Source organism: Formica exsecta, unplaced genomic scaffold (assembly GCF_003651465.1).
Source record: "Formica exsecta isolate Colony F162 unplaced genomic scaffold, ASM365146v1 scaffold138, whole genome shotgun sequence".
Taxonomy (NCBI): domain Eukaryota; kingdom Metazoa; phylum Arthropoda; class Insecta; order Hymenoptera; family Formicidae; genus Formica; species Formica exsecta.
In genome coordinates this window covers 1442608-1469867 of record NW_021848711.1, presented here as the reverse complement: position 1 = coordinate 1469867, position 27260 = coordinate 1442608, and the positions used below count along the sequence as shown (strand labels likewise).

The 27260-nt window shown below is 40.9% G+C and overlaps 1 protein-coding gene across 5 annotated transcripts in view; it reads right to left on the bottom strand.

Moving 5' to 3' along the window:
* Positions 1-27260, bottom strand: part of LOC115246098 (SH3 and multiple ankyrin repeat domains protein 3) — a 129359-nt gene that overhangs the window by 42332 nt on the left and 59767 nt on the right. For all 5 annotated transcript variants that reach the window (XM_029824707.1, XM_029824703.1, XM_029824706.1 and 2 more), the window contains exon 2: positions 23261-23322. The gene's annotated coding sequence lies outside the window, so the exon portion shown is untranslated. The remainder of the gene's footprint in view (positions 1-23260; positions 23323-27260) is intronic.

Sequence of the window (27260 nt, the reverse complement as noted above, 5' to 3'; positions counted from 1 at the left end):
CGATCGGGAGTGGGATATCGAGGGTGGAAGGTCAAGAGGAGGACGCAAACGCCTTGAAGGACATGTCGGTGATGTATAAATACATCTCGGTCGCGATGGTTGGGCCCTTAAAGTCAGAAATAACGAAACCGGGACATCGAATATCAATACCGATAGAAGATATAGATAAAAGGAAAAAGGGTGCATATAAATTACATCTCTTATTAAACATGAGACATATGATTATATGATTACAAAGTGTGACGTTGATATGTCTAACGGTAAATTGAATTATACTATACAAAATACTCGTTGTTTATTCGTTTTAGTTATTCATTTTGCCCTATATATATCTAAAAGATTAATTACTCGATTGAAATTTTTATAAATTGATCACGATATGAAACAATAGTAATCCCGTTTTATATTTTTATATCTTATTCCTGATAATATAATGAAATAAAAATATAAATGCAGAAGAATGGCAAATACGATACACGATACCTTCGATATTTTATCGATGATCTCGTGAAATATGAGGGAGGGTGAGAGGGGGAAGATGGTCGTCCGTTCTCGCCAGCAAACATACCGAAAATGGCGTGGGGTGTTTCACATTGTTGTTTTAAGACAACACGATCGATACTTTCATCGCCATATCGGTACACACCCACATTGTTGCGTATAAATAAACGATCGCGTTGCGAACGAGAATCATGGCGCTGTGCTTCGGAGTCCAGTCAGATGAAAACTTTCGCCGTGTGTCGACACGGGGCCGTTTTACAACGTAACAATTCTCATTAGGAACGGTAATAGCGGCCTTTTCTGGCGGCGATGCCATTTTCTGAGAGACGGTTGCAAGACGGATCACCGCCGCCTTAAAAGTCCTCGCAACATCCCTATGGAAGCATTGAGAGTAATGAATCTTTCGTGGACGTAAAAAAGAAAAAAGAGGAAAAAAGGAAAGAAGGGGAAGAGAATCATTGTCGATCGTCGTCGACGTCCAGTGATTTATCGCGACTCAATCGCGCCGTCAAAGCGCCGCGATAACGCCTTGTCCGATAAGGATAAGAAGGGGAAGAGAGTGTTGTCCGACTGTCGTTTCCTCGCGATTGCGGCTGCCGCGAGGACATGATTCACGCGCGACTGTCCATTATCGCGCGATAATTGTTATCTCATAATCGCGTTTGTGTACGATGAAATGTGCTATCATCTGTTTATGAGATATGTATTATCGCGAAAAAAACATATATCGAGTCATGATTTTCGATTATCACAACTACTACTCAATTACAATCGTATTAAATAAAGTACGAATTTATAATAAATATTCTAAACAATATAATTTATAATAAATATATATACACATTATATAACTATTTAATTTATATCAATTTTCCAGAAGAAGAGAGCATTTGAGATATAATAAGCCTAAATTAATTAACGTAATTTTCATTCAGTTTGTACAATAATCTAGCAATACACGAGTTAAGTGACCATTAAACTTGTGAATAGCTGAGCTAAGGCTTCAAGGGGGCAAACTGGATCTTCTACGGAAAAACGGTTTCACGGAGACTTCACGTGACGTCACTTTCCGAACATTGTCGCGCAGATGCAGACTCTTGTGATCGACGACTTTTTCGTCGCAAGAGAAGGGAGTGAAAAAACTAACAAGCGCAAGGTTCACTCAGATTAGATCAACTCCAATTTAGTTCGCTCGTCGTTTGACCTCCATTCCAAATCGACAGCGAGGCCGCTCTCTCTCTCTCTCTCTCTCTTTTTCTCTCTTTCATCTGGCTTTTAATTTGCGGAGGATGTGACGCTCCCCTTTCGTGAATTTTATCGGTCGTCCCTCTCGACGTTAAACCGGAACAATTTAATATCGAGGATGGCCATCTCTTCCCCCCTATTTTCATCGACACTTCACATTATAGATTTAATTGTAACTCGACATGGGATAGAAAGTTCTAGAACGAAGCATTTTTTTTTTTTTTTACAATCTATCAGTTGCACTCAAATCTCGATTACACAATTCTCAAAAATTGCGAATTGTATAAGATATTTAACATCATCAAAATAATAAATGTTGAACAGATCTAAAATATGTTGTGTACGTATAATTTTGAAGAATACAATAAAATGTGTAATTTGTTTAAGAGATTATATTCATTTCAACTACCGGAAATATTTTTTACACTATCGCAAGAGAGATGTAGTATCGGGGGAGAGTAAAAATATACACACACATATATTCAATTCTTCGCAGCGTTTGGAAATTAATATAAGGAGAAAGTTCGAAAGGTCATCAAAAGTTGACCTATTTCCGCTTTCAAAGCATCGTCGGTCCATTAATTTAAAAGGGTAGGTAGATAGGTGGGACGAAGCTTCGTAGACTTGGGGTTTAGGTATAGGTGAGAGACAGGTTTCTGACATATATTTGACGTTTGATCGATTGATCGCAATGTTTCTATCGCAACCTTCTACACGCTCTCAACATCTCCCGTTTGTCAGCGAATATAGAACCCTCTTGATTGTATTGTTAACTTCTCGATCTCTTCCCATCATATGTGCCGAAAAAAATATTAATGCGACGAATAAAAAAGTAATTATAAAATGACATATTAAGATATCATCTGTATTATATGACACTTCATCAATAATATAACATAATAAAAATGTGATAATTTACATCATATTTTAATAATATCAATATGTAACAAAAAATAATACTTATATTGTATAAAAATAATACGCTAATATAACGCCTTTTATTTGATAATAACGGCGCGTTTCGATATAATTGCCGTCTATTACTTGTAAATATCGATAATTGCGCTCTACCGTTACGTGAGGCTTTTCACCTCGGTCATTTGCATCTGTTTAAACGAATAAATAATCTCACGGTACCGTGACGATATTCTTCTTCGTCTCCTTCGGTTCTTTCTCTTCTTCGGCCCCAAGTCTACGTTCGCTTCGCGGGAAAGAAAGAGCCAGGAAGTCAACCGTGAGACAGGAAGGTCGTACCATCTAAGTTTAGAGAGTGTGTTTAGTCACCTACCGCGCGGCTACCTATCTACCTACCTACCTACACTTTTCCACCTACAACTCCGCCCCTTTATCTACCGCGAGGAGTCGTTAACGACCTCCGTATGCGGAGGTGGTGTCCGGTGTACGTGCCGGTGGGACCCTTTCAATGATAATCCTGGAAACTTGGATCGCGATACTGTCTCGCGAATTGGCATGCGGGGAAGATCGAGGCGTCGTTCAATTTACGGTCAAGTTAATTCCGCGCTTTCTCGCATCATATCTTTTTCTTTTTGCTCGCAAAAACAAGCTGTGTAAAAAAATCAGCCACCTTGATGATAGATTATGAGTTGCAAATATATATTCACATCAAAAAAATTTTATTAATTTTCTCTTATTTAGAGAAGAGATAATCTGGCACTGACAGATTACCTAGCAATCATTGACAGTTCAAAATCATTGCAGAGTGATTGATCAACGCAATTGCCGCAGACGCGAATAGTTGAAGTTAATTTAGCTTGTCGCTGATGACATGCCATTCTGTGTCTGCCAACTGTGTTTCGCGAATAGCGACTTATATAGACGGGCTTTAAGAAGACCATTGCGATATATATGTATATACGATTTGTGTGCCGGCCCTTTCAGTGTTAATATATATCTCCGCCAGTTATTCCAATATCCGTTGTCTACTCGAGACGATGATGCAAACGTTTGCACTTTCCGCGCGCATATACGTTCTCGACTATCTGCCGCCGTCACCGTTCTATCTATCGTGTCCCGGAGGAAAATCTGAATCACGAAATCCTCCGGGTGCTCTCTCTCTTTCTCTGGCTAAGAAAGGTGGAGCAGCTGCAGCAGCGGCAGCTCGGTGTGGTAACATTTACACCCGTCCCTGCATCTCCTCGCCGTCCGCCTCGTGTATTCGTGCGTGGGTGTTTAAAGCGGAAAGGAAGGGAGGGAGGGAAAGGGGAGAATAAAGGAGTAAAACCGCGTTGTGTGGATGTGGGTATAAGCGGGGACTGTAAATATCTCGCTCTGCGCTGCCTACCTCGCGCGCAACGGGGAGGCACGTCCGGTATATATGGTATATCGCCTTATGCGTGCCACTCGTCCTATCATGGTGGTACATATGAAGACCGGACAGACGGACCGTCGGGTGAAAAATGCCTCACTAAATTGATAAATTATGGTCGCTTTAAATCAGCCAGATGCGGGGTCCGTGTTTTCACCGCGGCGAGAGAGAGAGAGAGAGAGAGAGAGATAGTTGCGGCCCGATTTAGGTAGCCGTCTTCCGGTCAACTATCAATAATAGCGCTATTGAAAATGAAATCAGAAAAATTTACGATGTCAATATAGAGTTTTCTTGCGAACTGACGTAAAATAAGTCAGGGAACTTATATATCGCCAGATTTAAGTAGCTAAAATTAAATAAACATAAAGAATCATTAGATTTGATTTAAGAGAGTAGCTCTCTCTCTCTCTCTCTCTCTCTCTCTTTTATAATTTTAATAAATGGATTATAAATATATCAAAACCTATATACAAGAATCGAGAAAAATTATTACAAGATTTAAGTATTTAAAATGAATCACGCTTGTAAAAAACAGAGAATATTCCAATCTTTTAGCGATCGGTATCTGCAATCGCCAATTACGGATATGCAATGAATCTTCGGTTGAGTGATCGTTAAATCGCGATCGAAAAGCCTCTTTGCTATTTGTCGTTAAGACGAATCCCCTGCGAGATGGGCGTGCAAATCGAGATTTACGGCTGTTACAGGCCAAAAGTGCGCTCTCTTGCGACACGGACAATATAAGAGGTTGCGTCACACATTGGCCGAGAATCGGCTTCGAGGCAATTCGAGGCCCGATCTGAGGAACTCGGACTGACGTTCCCGGAGGGGGCGCGGCACTTTCTCTCACCGGAGTTCCAGAGCGCAACGTGGAATCTCGAGGAAATACCCCCCACGAATGCCCTCATATTTCGCTTCTCGTCCTAGCCGTCCCGATGTCTGGCAAAGTTACCTCGCCTCGCTTAAAATTCAATTTAACCAAAGTAGAAAATATATTCGCAGTCCGTCTATAGAGTAAGTCTGACATATAAGATATTTCAGTTTGCAGGGAATAAGTCTGTAAGATAAGAAGTTACACGTCATCTCTAATATTTTCTATGGCATGTGATATTCAATCCATGTGATTTTTAAGCAATTCCGAATAATTGCGAAATTTCAAGCATATATCGACATCGTTATCAAAATTTCGCTAAAAAAAAATTAATCAGATATTTGTTAAAGTATTATAATAAGGAAAAGAACAACAAAATTTATCATATATATAAATTTTAGATAAAACAGTTGTGTATAAAATTAAAATTTCGTATCAATCAATATTTTGTTTTATCAATATCTTTGAATATTTTTCATCTAGTTCTTGTGTCTCTTCAAAAACACACACTTCAATAATAATTCCGACATCGATCTGAGTTTTTACCTAAATTATAGAACGTGCACGAGAGAAAATCGCGTGAAAAATAAAAAATTAGAAACACAATCGGCAAAAGCGACAAGGCGCGGTACGAACAAAAAGGCAGAACGCAACGACCGTACAGAAATTCCATCGTCAACCGGTCGGGACTCGCAATAGAATCGGGGGGTTCCTTTGACCGGTTGCACGTTCGCGCGAGCTTGCCTGACCACTTGTGATTCATTTTACGCAATAAGCCTTCGCTCGCGCCATGTATGCAATTCCATTTGTTTTCTGTGCGTCTCTTTTCCGAGTCTCGCGCAAAACGCGCGCGGGATTCATTGCGGCAAAACTCCACAGAAACGTACACAACCCTTTTCTTTTCCTCGAAGGAATCAAATCCTTCTTCTCATAAGAGATACTCGGAAATTTCATATATATTTTAGTACAATATAAATTATTCTATTTAGCGTTAATAAAAAATTTAGTATAAACTCGTTTATACATTATATCGAGATATCTTAGAAATATATGTGAAAAGACCGCATATTTTTTTTCTCTATTCGTTGCTATTAATTTAGTTTGGTATTTCTCGATTTACGTTTAACGTTGAGCGTGCGAAGTTTTAAATAAAAATAAGAGACCTCGCTATTTTACGCGCGGGCAGTCGCAACTTGCTAACTTCGAACTTTCTTCAACGAGACTATGAGACAGTTCTATTAAGTCACGCGCCCACGTGTCTAAGTCGAGACTGCACGCGTTGCGTCATTCGTGCTACGAATCCGCATCATTAAACGCAATGAACGTGGAAATTGTTCGAGCACTTGCACAGATAACTAGAAATCCTGTCTATCTCTGCGCTGTAAAGTACGAACTCTGTCGGAAAAAAATCTGTGCGATTTATATCACGACGAACAAGATTCTCGCGCTCATAACACTTTCTTTGAAATTGATTTTGTCGCGAAATTAACAGAGCTTTCGCAAATGCTTCAATCTCTAGCGAGTTTTTGGCAACGGCAACCAGGCGCAAACATGAAAGTCGAGAGAGCTTCGACCTTATTCCTGTCACGTATTGGCTGCCGTCCAAAGCCTCCCCGACTATCCTTAACCAAGGAATAAGGATCATCTTAAATGTCGGGCATCCGTTCTCTGCCATCTTGGCTCGCAAAGACACTCGCCTTCATTCTACGAGTGCAATTCTCTGTATGAAATCGTTTTTGAAACGATTATTATTAATATTTCTTTGAAACCATTCGAACATCATTCGACAAACTGTAAACTCTTATATACATAAATGCCAAATTTAAAAAAATTATATTGATCACTGTATAATTTTTTTTTTCGACAAATATATGTTCTAAAATATAGTAAATATTATATATTATATTCTCTAAATTTATAGACGACTGTGTGTTACGTGCGTTAAATTCTCTCGATCATAATATCGTCGATTTCCACTGGACAGATGTAGACCACATCCAAGAGTGCGCTTTCGAAGAGTAACCCTCAAAAATATTCCCCCTTCCCTCTCTCCGACTCACCATCATTCGCGCTACTTTATTATCCCGTCGTTCCGGCTACATTACGCGACGAGCGAGAGCGGCTACTTATTACGATAAATACCCGACGCGCGCGATCCGACGAGAGATCGAGCGGCGGGAGAGACCGGCTCCCCTAAGACGGTGAAATATTTCCGCGATAGCCATAACCTTTCGCCATAGCTTCCCACGCCTCTCGACGAGCGTGTCTCGCCCGCGCCCGCGCTTGACCACCGGCAAACGAAATACATCCAGCCGAGCGAACGTACATTCGCTCTCTCTCTCTCGCTCATTTAAGCAGATCGATCAGCTGAGTAGGTTCTCGAACGGCTCTATCTCCGTCGTCGGCGAGATCGCCGCATTTCTAGCGCACTGCGCCAAATATATTAGTTAGCAAATTTGTTTTTTTTTTTGCCGAAAAATATTTTAGTAAAAACAATAATAATTCTTAAGAATTTTTTTACTCTATAAAAACTTATATATATGTATATCTACATGTATAAAATATCTCAGAAGGGATTAGTAATGCATTTTTAGAATGTGTGATAATTCAAATTGATGTTACAAGTAAACTTCTCGAGATCGCTTTGAATATTGTTACGCTGGTAGATTAATAATTCACAGATAATGTGCCTTTAAAAGAGACCGATTATCTTTCGGATCCGCGAACAATCTTCTTATCAAGGTCCGCGTAAATTCAAGGCTAAGTTCGGCCGAAACGCGCTAAGTCCGAACCGCGGCATTATCCTCGGGGATTTATGCGGCTCCTTTCCCAAATGCATTCATCATTTCGCGGTGTCAGCGGCTCGCTTTCAGTCCGGTCTTTGTCCTCCTTTTATCTCCACGCTCCTCCGGTTCCTCTCTTTCTCTCTCTTTCCTTTGCTTTTCCCTCGTCTTTTGCCGAACTCCCGGCCTTCTATTTTACACGACACACGCACAAACACCACGCTCACTCTCGCTCTCATCCGCACCTCCTTTTCTCTCCTCCTCCTCTCTCCTCCACCACTCTCATCGATGTCTTGCTCTTTTTTTAGTACTCACCAGTCCACCTCCTGCTTTTTTTCTCTCCACATCATTATAATGGTGCGGCCCTTTTCGGACCCGGGCACAAACAGCCGCGTATCGGGACCACCCCGTGATGTCGGCTCGCCGTGATTCTTTATAATACTTGTAACGGGTGTTGTGATGGCTCACCGGGACACCCTCTTCCCGAACGTGATATATTGTATGAAGGCGAGACGATAGCGCGCACGCGTCGGTCGACGATCAGATTTACATGAACGTACTTAAATATTATTTAAAAACTCGTTATTAATCGATGATATTTATATGTATATCTATGCACAATTTGATTAATTAATAATTTTTTCTAATAAGAGAAATTTTATTTGGTTTCGTGAATGTCACAGAATTACGTTAACCTTGTACTTTGATTGAGATTGAAACACTCGACCTTGTACATATGAAATATCACGTATTTTAATGCATTCAAATAATCCGTAACCAAGAGAGAGAGAGAAAAAGAGATGCATAAAAATAATTGAGGGAATCGTATCGCTTATATCGTAACGCTGGTGCGAATGCTCATTAATAAGTGCGATCGTCATTATGTGCCTCTCAAGTACGTATCTCGTAATTGCAACCGGGGTTCATTTACAGGAGCGAGTCCATGCAACCATGCGAATCATTCGGTCTGGCGGTCTGTCTGTGCTATTCTTACGCAAATCCGAGCCGAGCAAAATCCTCGGATGGTCAACGCTCGCCGTCGGTCGCGTCCGGCAGACTTGAAATTTGCATTTAAAACCATAGCTAGCGGGTGCCAAAATGAAAAAGGCAGCTTCTCGCGCGGCTTGACGAGCGCAGACGCGCCAGACTAAAAAGAATCGCGCGATTCGGCGGGGAGACGTGAGAAAAAGAAAAAACCGAACCTGGTCTCCCCCATGCTGTCGATGCACCGACGGGATAAAGAAACAACCGGCCTGTCTTCGGGGCTTTAAACTCGCACACAATCCAATATAGTTCTCTGGTGAGAAGATTCGAGCACTGTATGTAGGCGAAATGATTTCTGATTTGTATCATTAGAATGCATCCTATAACGTTTGCAAAATTATGCTTTTCGCTCGTTTTTAATAAACAATAACAGGATACGAAATAAGAATTCGATATATAAGAGCAATTTATAATTTTTAGTGATGTAATTATTACTAATTATAATTTCGTTATTATTAGAATTATAATTTTTCAAAAATTTTTGTTTTTAGAAATTCTTTTATTTAGATATAAATTTAAAAATTAATTCGAGTTTTATTTTCTTGCATTCAAGATTGCGTCATTAGATTCTTGAAAAAAAGAATTAATCAAACGTTATAAAAAATCTTTCGAGTGTATTTCATTACAATTTTATATGACTGAATTTCTAAGAATCGACGAAAATACATCACGGTGCAAGTGTGTTTCGTATACTTTTTTATAATACGAAATAAATTTCTCGATGTCTTCTCAAAGGGAATAACCCACGTGCTCCGGGACTCCGACGCAATTTCATTTCCGGGATTCACCAGCTCGGTTGATTATTTTAGGAGAAAGAAAGGATGGAACGCGCGTGCGTGGTAGGGTGAGAAAAAGAAGGCTGAGGGGAATGAGGGGAGGCGAGAACGTGACAGGAAAAGGCGACCACGTACTTTCGTGAAAAACAAAACGCAGGGATAGGGACCGACGTCTGGCACCGTGGCAGAGGGGGACGCGTAAAGAACGGAAGGAGAGAGAGAAAGAGAGGGGGACGACGAAGAGAGAAAACACAAGTTCCGGCGAGGAGCCGGAATATAACGCTGGCGATGCTGGCTCGGCATCGCGACATCTTACAACCAAGAAGAAGGACCCGCACGCGATTTATTGGCCGGAGAGCCGAGAATTTATGCGGAGATTCGCACTGGCAGGTGGTTCTCTCTACCCGCGATGAAAAACCGAAATTTCTCTCTAACCCTCATCTCCCCTCAATGCTCCTTCCCTATTTTACTTCCCTCTCTCTCTCTCTCTCTCTCTGTTTTTACATGTGACTCGGATGGATCGCAAGAAACTGCAGGAACGAGCGAGATATCTTGTTAAATGCGATTAATATCAAATGCGCGACACGAGCACATTTGATTTCTCGGCTCCTCTCGACTAAATTTATATCTAGCTCTGGATACAGAATTGAAAAAAAATGTCTGAAAAACTTTAAAACTCATGTGTTCTCATGAATTTTCATGTATCATGGATTAATTAGTTATAATCCAAATAAAAGAATTGTATCGTTATTCTTACAAGAGTCTAATTGTACGATTACATTGCCAAAATATAATCGCGTTTTACATTTTTAATCAAATCTTACTCACCACTTTCTAGTAAGGTTCGCGTGACACGTTTAAAGGATCAAGTAAGATTGGATGGAGGTTTGGAGGGATGCTGTACGAGCCGATAAGAGGAACAATATCCTGGCGCGTCCTCGGAGTGGCTGCGCGGCCACGACGACGACCAAGAGAGGAAAACAAGACGAAATGAAAGAGAAGCGTAGTAACGAGGCAATGTTAAGAAAGGCGGGGAGGGGGAGGTTTGCCTCTATCGTTTGCTCGGTGTGCTCACCTTGTTTTCCCACCCGTGGTATTCATTTCAAGGACAGGAGAAACATTTCGATCGGTTGTAAGGGAGATTCCCGGCGAAGATTTTCTGCGGGGCAGCTAGCAAAAGGATGCACTAAATCTTGCCCGGATATCTCGCGAGTATATCAGAGTCAGTGTGGCAGCGGGGTGCCCGATACAGCCACTCTCGATGCTGCGCGCATCGCAGGGAGACGCTGAGGAGAGGCCGAGAGAAAGATAAAGAGATAGGAGAGAAAGAGACAGAGACAGAGACAGAGAAGCGAAAGAAACGCTGGTTGCGGTCGCCGCTGCTGCCGTTGCACCGTCGCCCCGTCGTCGTTGCATCCCGTTCCTTCGCTTCGATCAGGTATGTATCGACCGTTACCGGGGCTGCCGCCGTACACACGTTATTACGTTCCGCTCTACGGATCGAAAAAGATAGCGCTGCGCGAAAAAAATTGCGTAAAATAAACCGAACCGCCGATCGAGCGAAGGAAAATTTACGTTCGACGGCGAGAACTTCGCTTTTTCGCGCTCGGATCGTATCACCCTCTTTTACGACTAATCGAGCAAGATCTTTCGGTGTATCGTCAATTCTATTCTACGCACCATGAAATAAAACCATCAAACATCGAGTATTGCTATTGGATAAAATATATCGGAGCATTTGCATTAGAGATAACAATTAACTGTCTAGGTATGTTGATCAGGGAAGAATCCTTGACGTCGTGTACCGAGTATCGATACGGCCCTGAGTTCACTGCACCGAGTTAGAAGCGTTCGCCGATACAATGGAGCTGCGACCCCGTCTGATCTAACCGGCCGAATATCAGGGATAACACCACCTCGTTATTGAAGTCATCCCAACTACCTTGCCCATACACACATATAGCGAAAAGTTAAAAAAGTTTAAATTAGAAGAAAAAACACCAACATATAATATCCTGAGATAGTCTCCTTCTAAAATAGTAAATCGATTTTCGATTATTATGCATCAATAATAAGGCGATTAAGATAATTCGTAAATAAAACGTTAAAATAGAAAAATGCATAGTGAAATTTTTCGTTCAAATACTGGAATATATTCGTGTCCGCTCATGAAAGATTCAATTTCTTCATAATATTCATGGAATCACTCAAATTCTAAAATAAAAAAATTGGAATAGATAAATTGCCGTTTGAGTTTTATTAATTATTAAGACCTTTGTTGATCATGCCTTGCACAGCACAGGATTTACACTGGTGCATCATGACAGTGTAAGCCCTACCTAAAACAGGTAACGGCTATCGATTCCATTGATAGGCGCGAGACCGCAGGATCTCGTTAAATCGACCTTGAGATTCAGAGGAGCCAGGCATGCGAGAAGGGGAGAGTGGTTTGGCCAGAAATTTTAAGTGTCGTCGCCTCGTCGCCCGGTCGATCCATCATAGCGATGAAAGAGCGCAGCACGCACAATGTGAACATGCAAAAAATGTGAACGCGCGAGTCTCGCGAAGGATACGCTGCGATCCTCGTGATAAATTGATGTTCATCGCCTCGCTAAGATTTTAATTTCGCGTTTGTGACCGGGATAAAAGGGAAAAAAAAGTATCAGCTACACCGCTTTTTGCATCGAGCCCGACGTATAGATCCACTTATACAGGAACGAGCGGTCCTTCCTCTATCCTGCTGGACCGCCAATCCAGAATCCTATCCTTCTTCGCCACCTTATCCTGTCAGTTCTCCTCGTGTATGTGTGTGTGTAAGCACGCTTTCACAACCTTTTTCACTCGTTCACTCTCCCCCTTTTCAGCCTATTCGACGAGTCTCGTTTGATCGTCATGGTTTTATTTCGCGGTTTTCGACCGACCTCACTTTGATCCCTCATCTCTTTCATCCGCGCATCATGTCGCTCTTCGTCAGAGAGCTTTTCCCCGTGAGATCTCTGCACTTTGCTATTTTATCATACACTTCAAAAATATTTAAATCAAACTGCACACAGTGCTTTTCTCTAATGCATATTCTCGATAATAAATGATAATTATAATAAATAATAAAATTAAAATGATAATTTTTAACAGAGCAATAAGATGTAATAAAATACAATACAAAAAGAATAATTATTTAATCTTCACTCGATACTATACGTAGTAGATAGAATTGCATTACAGTCCAATAAAAAAATTAGAATTATAAAACAAACTAATCTTTTTCGGATAAGCTACGGAGCTAATGAATTTTTCTCGAGTATGAACTTTACTGCGTGCAGAGAGATCTTTTTTGCGTAAATTACTCTCGAAAATTCACACAATGTTAACAACGATCTCGCAAATGGTCTGCACGCCCCGTTTGGCAACCCTGCACAGCTCGTTAAACTTCAGAAAACAATTATAATCCCACGGAGAAACTAAAAAAAAAAAAAGAGAGAGAGAAAGGGAACGAGGTGGCCGATATAGCATGTACACTCCAATAGTGTGTCACATGCCCAGCAAGAGACCACCGCTGATAGAAAGAGATCGTCTCATCCTACTCCCTTCGGCCGATCTTCCGTATCATTGCACTCGAGTCCCCGAGACGCGCGCGCCGGGCTTTCGTAGTATCGAGTTTCCTCCAACGTTCGGCCCAAAGTAGGAAAAAAGGAAGACCGACGCCGTTCGATGGATCGCAAGATGATCGAGAAGGACGGTAAGTGGCGTAACGATCACGGAATCGATGCAGAATGGACGATTTTTGATGGAGAAAGGGCTTTTTTGCCAATATCCTCGACTTTAAAAAGAAGAAAGTAAATCGCTTGTGAAGCTCTCTCGAGCAATCTCGAGAGGCATTTTTTTTTTTTCTTTATATCTCGCACATGCAATACATTTTTTTTCAATATACAAATATCATTAACCAAGACAAAGACATACGTAAATAATTTAAATAATTAAATAATTAAAATTCACTCTTATTAATTGAAAACGTGTTCGCTCAAAAATTTCTACAGAAAAATATTATTCTATCATTTATCTTTCAGACGCCACCTCGCGTATGTATATGAGTGAATCGGACCGCGCCCTTCCCACCAGTCGCTGGAGTTACTGCGACAGAGAAGCCGGAAGTGTGTCGGCGCGACGGAAGTTCGGGGGCTGAGCGCGATCCTATTTCTGCAGTCGCGTCTCGGTGGTAATATTACGACGGATGTGGCAAAACTGTACAGTCATGACTGAAAGAACTCCCAGCAACGAATTCCGCAGAACTACAGATAACAAGAAAGGACTCGCAAAGTATATCCGTTACGGAATACTCAGTTTTCCTGTCTCATATATATATATAAAAGAATTTATTTAAATAATTATTTCACAAATGGAAATGATATAGAATAAACAGAACTGTGGAAGCAACGATATAATTTACTCCTTAAAATCTAAATATTAAACATATATTGTGTACAAAAATTATATTTGTATTGTTTATTATATATTATTATTTTTTCACACACTTTTATATTAATTTTATTTTTTAAATTAAAAGATTATTAATAAAGATGTTTTAGCAGCTTTCTTAATTAACGATTATAACGAAAGTAACGTGCAACGAACGATTCTTTAATAACCGAGAAAATTTTTTCGCTACTCTTCCATCACGTAAGAACGTATGTATACGTACGTACGGTTAATTTCCATACCACTACCTGATACCATATATGCTTCTCGATATTGTACACCGAATTTCCTTAATACAAGTTAGCTGTTAGCCAAGTGTTTGCTGTTACACGTATGTGTGCGTTGATATAAAAATGCGCGCGTGTAAAATAGGAGTACGGACATTATATCTCCACGCATGAAGCGCTTGATGCAATTACATTAAACTCAGTAGCTCGTTTCCGTGTTACTAATTAACGGTCATCGCGGCGTGCAGATAGGCGCGACGATCGAGCTGATACGAAATGAGCTTTCCCTCTAATAAGACGGACTGCAATGCGAAAATATTGCAAATTACATAAGAACATAATGAATTAGCATAAAACGGATTAATGCATAGTGGGCTCGCGTGATGCGGTAAAAGTACCCGATCTCAGCCGTTCACCTTTGGATTGTTCTGTACGATATGTAATATGTACTGTAGCGCTCCGAGGTCCGTGCACAAGTCACCTGCTTCTCTGATTGTTAGAATTATCAAATTATTGCGCATAGTTTTCGATATATCGGGTATACAGGAACGATTGCATATTCAATTAAATATTGAGAAAATTAAAAATTTAATTTAAAAAACAGATGTATTTACTCGATTCTGAATTAAACAAATATTGTAATAAATGTCTTCATACTTATATATGGAGTTAGGAAAATGTTACGTATCAAATATGAAAAATTTGAAGGATTAATTACAATAACGCCCCAATTTACATTTTCGAGAACTCGGAGGAAAATTAGTTTTAAAGTCGAGACAATTGAATCTAGATTAATTTTCTCAAGTTCTTGAAAAAGTAGGTTAAATCGCAGTTGCAGAGAATTCTCTCGACAATCCTTCCCGGCTTCTCCTTCCAAGATACCGAACGGAACATCGATCGTCCTTATTTCAAAGCATTAAGATGTGAGAAAGACACCGGAGGTAGAGCGGACAGATGAAGATTGGAAACTGTATTCTCGTCGCCCGACAAACGCGCTCTTTACGGACGGCCCTGCTCGGACGGACCAGACTATTGATCCTACCGAGGATGAGGGAGACGACACGGAGTGAGAAAATACAGAGAAAGAGGCAGACAGACGTAAGGGGTGCCAAGCCATATTATTATTAACCCGTCGTGAACTCGTCTCCGTCATATAAATTTCGTGGCATTCCATTTACGCGCAGGACGAGCTTCTCCCCCACGTTCCAAGTGCACGAATAGCAAAACGGCTTTTCGTCGAGTGGCTCTGATGGGTTCTGGATGCTGGGGGACACGAGAGATTCGTAAATCCTGAGCGTTGACGAAGGAGCTAATCCTGTTGTCGCGAGACAGGTCGTATCACATTCGATTACGCAACGATTCGAAAAAAAAAGTCTGTCTTTTTTACGCGCTTGGGCGTTAAACTTCTTACAATGTCGTCATTATGAGCGTTATCAGCAATCATAATCAATTATTATTAATATCTGCGTATATATCTGTTTGACAGAGATATAACGAAGAAATATTGGATATATAAAAAAAAGAAGATTAAGTATGTATGGGATTGGCAAGAGCAAAAAATTAAGGAGCGGCAAACCTTTTTCGGATAGCGTGTATCTTTGTGCTCAACGCGGCGTAAAAGATAGATCCTGACTTAGGACAGAGGGAGACACACTGCTTATGTCGTGTCGGATCTCTTAGCGCACGGCCTCGCTATACGTGATCGATAGACTTAATTTTCTGCTCACGTGAAACGTCGTCGCGATTAACTTCGCCAGATTTCTCAGAAAAAAAAGTAAAATCCATCATAATTATTCGGCGACTGACGTTATCGAAAGGTGTAATATTTATTACGCGCGAGAAAATATGTCGAGATCTTATAAAATCATGATTATTTAATTTTATAATATATTTATATTTTATTTTTTTAATTATACTCGCAAATTTTACGTAATAATGTTACATCGTTAAATACGCAGCTGACGCATATTCGCATTTTCAGAATTATATTTCGAAGCAAGATACGAAGAAAATATGACAATTTATTTTTAGAAAATTAAACAAAATTTGGAAAAATTAAGTTGCAAGGCGAGTTCGCACAAGCTTTCCGCTAATACTTTTCTTAATAAAAACATTTTAATAATGCAGCATTCATACTGCGACGATGTCTCATTCTTACGTTTATAATGTTTCGATTGTTAAGATCATCTTACGTCACCGAATCGAATAAAGAAAGCGACGTCAAGGTCATTCGATAGGAAAAGAGATGAAACCGAGTCTCCTCTGGTCCGCCTGAAGCTCCGGCCGATCCAAACTCTATTTTCATCAAGAACATCTCGATGCCGCGAGATTTATTAACGAGTTTATTCTTCCCGCCTTAATACGCGCCGGAGCGTTGCCGAGCGAGCCGTATAGTCGAGTTCAAACCAAGAGCCGTAGAGTTTCAATTAGATGTGGTCATAATAATGCGCGATCCCCCGGCCCGCCATGACGGCCGATGGTTGATGACCCCCCTGGACCCCAGGAGAGGAGAGATACGCACACCACCACCATCATGACTACCCCGCGAACGAACGGGTCTCCAAGGCTTTTCCTTCCACCTTCGTGATACCGAGTTGTTAGTCACGGCGTTTCCGGGTTGCAGGACGAGATTCTTTCTACCGATCACGACGTGTCACGCCACAATCTCGCGTATATATATATCTCTCTTATTTTCTCTCCCTTTCTCTCTCGCTCTATCATTCTGTCTCGACCCTACGATCGCTTCGCCGCTTCAGGTTGGTCCTCTCCTTCTCCTCTCTCCTCTCTTACCTCTCCCTCTCGTCCTCTTGCTCGAGAGCGCAGTCATCTATTTCAAACGACTATGCTCGACGGTCGCCTCAGGTTGATCCGACAGCGACGCACGAGAGAAGCCGATCGGTGCAATCAAGGGGATCGGTTCACGAAGGTGTAAGGACCGCTCTTTTCCTCCTCTGTATACAACTATTTACCTCGTCGACGTTTAGCGAAAGTAAAGCGATCGGTTTATAACGCGCGGGCTCATATTGCATCGGCGAACGAATCATCAATACCTGGCCCACTTTCCGCATTTCAAAAGATGGATCGATATCTCGCAAGGAGCATGGATTTTACTGCAGTTGCGCCCAATCGTTTGCTGGAAAATCTTTCGTATATAGATTTACTCTCGAGCTTAAGCTTCGCTTAAGTAAAGCTTAGGCAAAGGAGCTTTTATCGGTATCTAGGTCAGTGGAAACATCTCAATAAAAAAACACGGAAAAATATTCGAATACAGTTTTCTATAACGTTTTCCATTTACACACGAGTAAAAATGTTATCTACTAATTTCGTTATCTGAATTTCGTTACGTCTGAATTTTTTTCAGTACAGTAATTAATAATCTAAATAAATTCAAATATAATCCTCGAGATTTTTTATATATTTATACATATATATATGAATAAAAATAACGTTACTAGTAAAATTATATAATTTCTACAAAGATCGATATCAAATCTCAAAAACCGCCTCATTTTAAGTGTAAAGAACAACGAAAGAGATATATTTGTCATAATTTTTTGTCAGAAATTCATTATTATCCATTATTACCTGCCATGGAGGATTTGAAGATATCACGATGGGATGCTCCTCTCGAATCGGATTTAATGAACTGTCAAGTATCAGGATCACGTCTGACCGGTAGACACGCGATTTTCCAGTCGCGTGCATCCCTCCGTTCCATTGTTCGCGAATAATGGGCACCCGTTGTATATACACGCGTGTTGTGCCGATTATGTCACGTATTGCAACGCGAGGAATGCATACAAACAAAAGCGCCGTTCCTGGTTTCAGGCCGCGAGAGACGCAACATTTCCGCGGCGGCGCTTCCAGTTCCAGAAACGTCGAAAGTACCGGCATTTAAACGTGAAAAGGAGGAAGTCGGCGCGACGGAAATCCGAGCGGACATAGGTATCGAAATTATAAGGCGAAAAAAATTAAGTGCTTATAGCGCGTCTCGCTTTCTCGACGATAATAGATTATCTGGGATTACGAAATAAACACTTGTTGAAGAATCGTGCGCCGGCGAAACAACGGATGAAAGTCTTCCGTATCGAGAGAACGGAAACCTGCTTAACGTGAGAGATCGCTCGGTATGCATACAATGCAATGTGTGTGTGCGCGTCTTACTTTTTATTATAATATATTTGAATTATACATTTCGCTCTCTAATATATCTCTTTCGCCTCCTGATTAAATACTGCGAAACGAGAATAAATTATTCGCCGTAATCGCTAGTATATCCTCGACGTAATTATTACAAAATGTTTAACGGAATAAGTTAATAATTACTTGGCTTCGAAAATGAGGTAGTATTCTACGAGCATTGTGGGCAGGCATACATCGCTGAAGAAGTTTATGTTTTCACGTGTTGCACCATGTATATATTTATTCAGTTTTTCGCAATGTTGTGGGAAGTTATTGTCGTAAGCACGTCACTCTCGACATATTTTGAGGAGGAAGTGCGAGAACTGACGAGCCGAATGATTTCGGCATGCTTCGGCAGATAATTAAAATTTACTGTACAAAAGATTCTTTTACGCCTTTCTCCTATAATTTTATCAAATTGCAACACATATCTGCGTACTATTACCATGTGATTTATTGTGATATATTCGCACATTTTATTAAAAGAAATCGAATTTCGAAAAGCTTTCTCGCAAAAGTCGATGCATTTCTTTCCCATCGATTTCTACGTCGGTGAAAGTGAAGGAAGATTTCTACGTGTGATATGTAACAATTAGGCGCAATAATTAGCGTAATAAAGAACGTAATAATGAACGTAATTCCAACCTAGGCGTGTATTTGTTACATCCTTTGGCTCTCTCGTGAATTAATAAAAAAATGTTCCTGCGAAAAAAATCGTTATCGGGGAGAACAAAAGCGAGCGGAGGGCGAAAACGTTAATTGCCGGCGTTACGGCCGGGCTCGTATATCATCCTGGGGATAGATTAGTGGAAAAGCGTGCGCGCAGGATGCGCCTGGCTGCGCGAACGGACGAATACCTATAGCTCTCGGTTCGAAAACGGCGCGGCGCGTCGTTGGAGCGACTAATGGACACCCCAGGTGAAACCATCAATAACGCGAGAAATTCTTAATTAATTGCCGCATATGGTGGCTAATTAAATGCGATACACGCCACGACGCCGGCGGCGGACATGCCCCCCGCATCGTCCTTCCGTTTTTTCTCTCCTTCCTCCCCACCGCTTGTCTCTTATTTTATCTCATTCTCTCTCTATCCGCTCGTATTCTTCTTCTCTCTCATCTTATCACTCGCGAACGCGGGAACGCGGTAACGCGGTTTAATTTGCAATTTTTGAAACATTTTGCCCATTTCTGGAAAAATATGTTTACATAAAAATTAAAGGTAAAAACTTGATTTTATACGTGTGCCATTTTTACAAAAAATTCAAATATGTACAAACATTAATTTAATATTATTGACACTCAGAAAAACGTATATTAATATTTTTTTACAGAATTAAATATAATTAACTCTTCATATTAATTTGTTTCTATCTCTCTTTATAAATTTGTAATTATAATTATTACAGTTGATGTTAAATATTGTCAAAGAATTTTCGTGCAGAATTTTCTTTCAATAATAATGACATTTAAAATAACGCGCGAGAGATTTCAGTGTGCACCCTGGATACGATGTTATACAACATTACGGCTCTTGCCAGAAGCGAGAACATCGGCATGCAAACCTGACAGGTCACGACAGAATGTTCCTGGCAGCCCAACGGCAGCAGATTGAAGTCGTGCACGAAGCACGTCCCTGTCACGGCCACTAGTGAGAATCCTCTCTATAGTATCGCATTTTTTATATCTCAGATTCCTCCGAACGCTATTATTAGATACGACTATATTTTGCTCGCAAAATATTTCAATATCTACTCCGATCTTTTACACAAACATATAGTAGATTTTTAATATTTAGTCACGTTTATAATAGGAGGGAGATAGCCTTTAAATGTTAAATATAAAACTGTTAAATATTTAGAAATACATTAAATGCAATGAAAAACTAATAAAAATCGAAAAAAAATTAACATATGAAGAGATATAAATTGAAATATACTCTTTAAAAAAAATGTAAAATTGATTAGTCGAAATTATCAAAACTGCTTCTTTTCCTTACTTTGTGAGCAACCTATCATTACTAAAATCGCGTGTTTTGGATTCGAAGAGAGTCAGCAGCAATGTGTGTGATTTTATTCGTTTTATGCAAGCAAGTTTAAGTTTTTTGTAACGCACACTATGTAATATTCTAGTAATTATAAAATGAAAATAAATGCTACGATATTTTTCCCAAAGTGATGGAATAATCAATCCTTTTAAATAATTCGATAATAAATCATCATTTCATTTTTCATAAGCGATATAAAAAAAAAAAAATTTATATTTATCATTATTCCTATTGTCAAAAATGTGTCACGATTATTTCAGGATTACCTCTATCATTCTTCTCGTTTGCGGCACGAGCCACTGGTTTAGTGAATTTATCAAATCTGTACGCGAATACGAACTCAATCATATTCCACGTGCCTGCGTATCTCGGATTTCTTTCCGCTCCGATATTCATATCTAAAGAGTATAAAAATATTATTAATAAAATATTAAAATTAAAATATTAATACATGTTTCCTCTATTCTTTTAACTATACAATGCCAAAATAATCTTGCTATTTAATTTGTAATTTGCAAGAAGAATAAACATGGAATTATATTGCATAATTAAACGGCTCGCAAATTACCGTTAAATTTGAAAGATGTTTCGCGGGGGCTAAGAGGGTTAAATCTTTAATCCTAATTAATAAACGCCGCGATATAAACTATAATTTTCGTAACGCTGCGCAGCGTAGCAGGGCATCTGGAAGAGGCCTGTCGACCGAAAAGCAATCATTGCAATCAACAAGCGGTAATGATCGACCAGCTTAATAGAATCCGGCGCGTGATCTTAAACACGTGCCTCGAACGCGAGAGCGGAAGGAGGTGAACGTACCCTTATACCGACATCGTGGTACTGTTCCTCGGTACGAGGCAGGCCGTGTACGAGTTACGTTCGCGTGCTTTCCACTCACGTGAGTGCCGCATAATGCTTAATATTTCACTGTGGAACGCGGCCGCTTTTCACGATTACACGCTCGTCGACCATACTTGTGGGCATATTACTCTTTCGCACGAAGCGGAGCATTTTTCATAGGAAAAATATATGTGGACGGTATAGAGAAATCAGAGGCTTAATCTTAATTTCTTGATAAAAGCTGAATGGATAGACGGAAGGATAATCGATACATATTAAACGCGGGAGTGTATGTGTGTAATGCTCTTCGAAGAATCGCTACTTGTGTACCTTTCCATAAACACATTCCATTTACATACATAATTCTTTTTTATGTACGCAGAGTATCCACTTACTTGCGTGTAGGCACTAGGCACATACAATGTACAAACGAGTTCCGATCGGCTATATACGCGATCGAGCAGTCTCTCGTGTTTAAGAGGCTAGTAATGTATATCGCGAAAAAGTCAGAAAATAACACGCTTATGTCCCATCCGCGTCGAAACGTTTACTCCCCATTAAAACGTTTCTCGTGTCAGCAAGGAGGATAATCGCACGATAAAGCGGCGGTTATGTTCCTATGAAACGTCGCACGATATATATTCGCATGACGGTTGCCTTTTAAACAAAAAAAAGAAGAAGAAGAAGAAGAAGAAGAGAGAGAGAGAGAGAGAGACGTGGCGGAGAAAGAGAGAATTATGAAAGGCGACTAGTCATTTACGTCGTTATTCTCTATAAAGGAATTACCCACGCCCTTCGCGGCGAGAGGACTAATTAGCGTACCGGAAGATTAGAGCGACGCGGCCGCGAGTAATCTGCCCCTCTCTCTCTTACCAAGTAGTAACGGTAAAATCGAGATCAGTCAACCTCCGAGCGAGTAGAACGAGCTGTTTGCGGGTATCTCTCCGTCGACATTCTCCGCATTTACATTTAGCGGCGATGGTTACCCTCAACCGCGCGATAAATTGCCATTTCGCGCAGATACGACAAAATTTCTCCGATTGTAATTCGCAATCCGGTGGACGGGCTCTAATTTACACAAGTCGGCTAATGGAGTGGAAGTATAGTAGCCCGCATATCGTCTCGTTCACATATTGGGCGCAAAATTACGCTCGATTACATACACACACACACACACACGCGCGCGCGCGTATAATTAATATTTAACAGTTTCTCGTGTGGGTGAAGGTGTGTTCGCATAATGCGGACGCGCGTTAACGAGCAATCGCGTAATCCGAGGCAATGATATAACATAACCGTGGGCTGTCCCAGTTTCTAGCGCGAACGAGAGAAACAGTTGCGTTACCATCTGTTACAATGGGACACCAGGGCACGTATAACGCGTGTCGGACCGGTTTTAGGTGGGTGGCGATACTCCATAATATATGGAATGCGATTTTCATCGTATTAACCGTCAATGAACGTCTCGTGCAATTTTCACGCGGTTCATTGTATCTATCGTAAAATCGAAAACAAGCCCAAAAGTCAAATAGAAGAAAAATAATCTGCGAAAAAATCTGAGAGACAGGCTCTTATTCTTTTATCCAAGATACGCGTTTATATATATTTTTGATATAAAATTGGATAATATGATTTTTCACTTTCTTAAACTCCACTCTGTGTAAATTCTTCCAACACAGCACACTAGTATATTCAATTTAAGAGTCAAGTTTAAATTTACAAATATATATTCAAAGGATAATAAATTTTCGTTACAAGAGCAAAATCGACATGATGCGCGCAAAGAAAACATTTGGCGAATCCTCCGTTAAGTTTTCGTCGGCCCAAAGACGAAAAAAGATCGATCCTACCGATCCTCACGATAAATCGAATGAATGCTCATCGATGACACGCAACGTACGTTATAAATAATTTATCTCAGCGACCAGAGGCAGGAGGGGGATTTACTCACCATAATCGGAGCGCGATCTCGCCGCTCGGATGCAGAAGAAGGTGATCCGCCGACCGCAGCATCTGCAACGAGAAGAGAGAAAAATCTCTTTCACAGCCGTGCTAATTCACCGTTACATCTATCGGCGCGATACGCTTCCGGCATAAGGCACCGGCGCGATCGTCGCGAGTAAAGACGAAAAAAAATTAATAAAGAAAGAAAAAGGAGAGAGACATTATAAATAAGTATAAATTTTCGACGGTGAGAACGTGAAACTGGAATTCCTCGTACGAGGGGGAAACGCGTCTACTCCGCGCCTCGTCTAGCGTCAATAAAATCGCAGAAAGGACGACGCTGACCTCCGCGCGACGCTGAGAGACGACGATGCCCCGCGGTTTCGAGACTACACCATCCTTCCCCCTTCCCGTCCGAGAGTCGTATGGATGTTCTCGCCGGGAAATGGTCTCGCAGCGTGCCTTGCCGCGAGATTATCTCAACCTCGAGGTCATTGAGAATCGCATAAATAAAGCGCAATTCAAGAAACGAGCGCGCTGCGTTCGCCAGAAGACGAAGGGGAAAGACGGGCGGACGGGAGGGGAGGAGGATGGGACAAAAAACCATAAAGAGAATCGAATGGGATCCAGGAATCCGGATTCCGATCCAACGTATTTCAAGAGAGACACGTACCGGAAAATTTTCCTCATCTTACAAAAGTAAAGTAAAAGAAAAACAATTTTTATAATATTAATCTTAAAATAATAATATCCCGATATATTTGTGAAAAAGAAAGATTGACTTTAATTAACAAATAATACCTCCACATTTGTCAGAAGAGACTCTGATATTAATAAATTTATCTATTTGAATAATGTTACACAGCTATTACACCGAAAGGATCACGTTTGAAAGAGAGAACGTTATTTCCCTCGCGTTTCGAGAGCCCCTCGTCTTCCCTTGTAGGGCGCAGTGCGTGCCGAACGAGATCTCGCTAGCCGACTTTTTTCCCGGAATCATGTTCCGGAATCGTGCAGGAAATCGTAGTTCTCTCGTAGGGAAGAACTCAGCATCCCGGGTCCCGTACGCAAGCGGCCGCCATTACCGTCGTTTATTTCTATTTTCAGTCTCGAAAATCTCGAGTTCACAGGCTTGCACATGGCCTATCGCGGGCCTTCAGCCACGAATTAGCACGTTATAATTTAGCCGCGGCACAAATTTATCTTCTTATCGTTTGACAAGGAAATAAACCAATGTATGTATATAATTAAACAATCTCTTCTCCGAAACAAAACTGGTAAGCGTGTGAATGCTCCATATACGCTCGATATCCTCCTCCCCGGTGCATTTTTCAATCCTGCGTCATTAATTTTTTCGGCATTTACTAATTTAGATTTCCATTCGCACGCTCGTCGAAAGATCAGCCTCTTGAAACACTTTGTACGGCGATTTCGTCTCAAGATATTTGCCGTCTTACCTCAAAGTTAACGCAGTTGAACAAGAGCGACTGCGTAAAAAATTATCATCTGACAAAGAAAGAGACTCGTCGAGAAAATTACGATTTAGTTTGTGTGAGTACGCGCGCGTTACACGATACGATCATTATCGTGGCGGACTTTTAAGAGCAGTAAACTAAGCGAGCGCGAGACATAACGTTATAAAATCAAAGGAGGATAAAGAGCCGCGGGAGCGCGAGATGGGCGACGTATATAATAGTGTCGGGTGATAAGAAGATAAGAGCGCCTTAGAGGCGCGCATACCGTGTGTCAAGTTTTTCGTATCACATATCTTTTTGCTGTGAGTAGTCTTGAATTACTACTAACGATACTTATGGGAATCTACGGACTCGCTTTCTACGCGAGAGAATTAAATGCAACGGAGAACAATGCCGGAACATACTTGGCAAAATGCCTCGTGAAATCTTTACGAATCATCTTTCACGTATATAATGAAAAGTCTATCATGACAATAAAAAATCGACGATTCTGTTGTGTCGCAAGAATTCAATGAGATACATTAAAAAAAAAAAAAAAAACCTTATGAGGACGAGAGAACAAAGAATAAAAATATGCTTTAAAAAATTCACGAGAATTATACGAAAAATTAAGAAATTACGATCGCATGACGGAGAGAGAAAACTTTGCTTTGAAAAATGACAGACGATTATCTCTGGCGTTTTAAAGGAGGATAAGATCCGACATATATTCCTGACAAAGTCTTTACCGTCAAACTGCGCGGACGCACAATGAGGGGTTGGCCCTTTCTCGCAGATGCATTTGGACCTCTGTGCAATGTGGGCCCGCAAAGTACCCGTTATTCCCGACCTGCATGCAAATCGTTATTATCGCCGTTGTTATTATTGCGGTGCCAGATACGAGTGTGCGCGCCGCATAACAATAGTCTCTCTTTCGTACATACTTATAAGGCGAAGGTTTCTCTCTCGTATAATAACTTCAATTTTAAATTAGCATACACGCACGACCGGTGGGCGCATCAATCTGCTTACAAAGTTTACGGTAACGTGTCGGTCGACATGACATCTTTATTAAAACTCTGTCGAAATAATTTCGCCACGCACAGATAATGACCGTTTGAAATTTTCTGTTGTAGTTAATAACGAGTCAATAATCTCTCACAAGTGTTTCAATAATTAATGAATTAATGATACGCGAGATAAAATAATTGGTATCGTGGCATTAAATGTCGTTATTGCAAAAATGGATTGACCTAGATTATAATATATTCAACATTGATTGTACGCTGTTCTCTTTCGCGCGATACATATTTTTCATTGTATATTTTTATTATATATAAATATATAGTATAATATAAATACAAAATACATATATATATTTATATTTAGTATGCTATTCATATAATATATAATTAATAACCTTCTAAATATTTTAATATATGTATATTATAATAGCTAAGCAGAGCAATAACTAGACAATATAATTTTGCAACTCCGCTGCGATCACGGTACATCGCGCATCTTTGCCGATAAACGACGACGACGACAACGACGACACGACGACGACGACAGCTACATACGACACAACGGTAGCGTGTAAAACGCGGGCATGCTTATCCGCGCGCGCGCGCGCGGGGAGAGAGATTTAATCTGATCGGCTATTATATACGCGACGTACAATAACGTCCGCAAGCGCGCGCGTTGCTTACAAGAGCGAGCGAGCGAGCGAATAGAGACGTTCGAGCGTGCAACCGCGTTGCTCGTGCGATGCAAAATCGATACTTTCCCCAGCCCGAGCGCGCGGCCCTCGCACTGACCTATCGGGCACATCGGGTAACTGGGTGAACCCAGTAGCAAGGCGATAATAAATTAATCATCTAGTTATCGTGTACACGCGCGTAATAACTACCCCTCTGTCCGTTGCATCGCTATGTAGAGATCGTCCCTCGATCGGCAACGCGAGAGTTTCCGACGTCCTCTTCTCCTCTTCCCTCTGAGAACCGTCTCGATTATACAGATCGAAAGGAGAAGCGCGCGAAATAAGAGAACCGGTGTTCCCTGTAATTCGCATGGGAAAATTGTTTATATGTAGCGCCTCTCACCGACGTCACTCTACGTTACACGATATCTCCCATCGCGCGTTTCGCAGTTCGCGAGATCAGCTGATAATTATAGCCCCTTTCTCTCCGATTTATGCGTGTACTTTTCGAAATTGCCATAAAATCTCAGAGAAACGAAGCCTCGAAATATAACAGCAAAATGACACACATAAATGTCGATCTCTCGATCGCAAAACGAGAGACGAGACACCTAAGAGTAATCTCTCCCTGTAAGGTTTTACAACGGCCCGGATTTTACGCATCTCGTGTAGGTTTCGCCTTCTTACCGAGTTCTTTCTACGCCGCTGCATCTCTCGTACGTGTCCTTTTAAAGGCGCCTCCACACGTGCATTGGAAGGCCACGGAGGAAAAACACGGGGTTGCGCGCGACGCTGCGGCTCGGAAACTGGCTATAAATAGGAGTACAGGCGCACTATTTCCTCTTAATCCGGAG